The sequence below is a fragment of the Triticum urartu genome, unplaced genomic scaffold (assembly GCF_056163025.1).
Source record: "Triticum urartu cultivar PI428250 unplaced genomic scaffold, HENAU_Tu73 scaffold582, whole genome shotgun sequence".
NCBI classification, from domain to species: Eukaryota; Viridiplantae; Streptophyta; class Magnoliopsida; order Poales; family Poaceae; genus Triticum; species Triticum urartu.
Window position 1 is genome coordinate 31,844 of NW_028260767.1, and position 1,010 is coordinate 32,853.

Consider the following 1,010-nt stretch of genomic DNA (forward strand, 5'->3'; position numbering starts at 1 on the left):
AAAAGATAAGAAGCAAAGTTTCTCCCTTGAGTTTGAGTGAAAAAACGAAAATGCGAGAAAAATTGCAATCCCTACCGCGTAATAGTGCACCTACACGCCTTCATCGACGTTGTTTTTTGACCGGAAGACCTAGAGCTAACTATCGACATTTTGGGCTATCCGGACACGTACTTCGAGAAATGGTTTATGAATGTTTGTTACCGGGTGCAACAAGATCCAGTTGGTAAGGATAAAATACCCTTTCGTATTTGTATGGATTTCTGGAATTGATAATCATAGAGGAGCCCTCTTTACCATTCTGTATAAATGGACTATTCTATTTGTATAGATATTGGTAGAGGGGCGTATCCAACCCTCTTTTATCCACTAGTTACCCCTCTTTAGTTTAAGAGTATAGAGCAGTTTGGTAGCTCATAAGGCTCATAACCTTGGGGTTGCGGGTTCGATTCCCACTACCGCCTCCATACTCCTTCTTTATGATATATGCATGATATAATATATACATCATGCATTTGTATCTGGATTTTTTGATTTCCTAAAAGAGTTTTGGTCTAACAGTTTTTTCTCGGAAGAAGCAAAAAAATAAAAGAAAGAATAAAATATGAAAGAAAAGCGTCCATTGTCTAATGGATAGGACAGAGGTCTTCTAAACCTTTGGTATAGGTTCAAATCCTATTGGACGCAATCTTATTTCTATCTATTCTTTAAATAACTATACTAAACTAAAAACAAAGAAAACTTTTTTGCATGATTCAAATGAAAAAGCTTTCTCAACGATTCCTATTCTACTAACAAGAGTAGACATGCAAAATTTATTTGTTACTGAAGAGAAAACCGTTCCAGCTGTTCCTGAATAGCTTCCTTCAAAAGGATTTCCGCTTGCTCGGTGAATGTCTTGCTAGAAGATATAATTTCTTGGAATTGAGGTTTAGTATCTTTTAGATGTTTACGTAACTCATCCAGAAATTTATTTACCTGTTCAATTTCTAACGAATCAAGATATCCTCTTG

The 1,010-nt window shown here is 35.7% G+C and overlaps 1 non-coding gene across 1 annotated transcript; it reads left to right on the forward strand.

Annotated features, from left to right (window-relative positions):
* Positions 1-612: 612 nt before the first annotated feature.
* On the forward strand, positions 613-684 carry TRNAR-UCU (transfer RNA arginine (anticodon UCU)). The gene has a single exon. It is a non-coding gene; the product is annotated as a tRNA-Arg (tRNA).
* Positions 685-1,010: the final 326 nt, after the last annotated feature.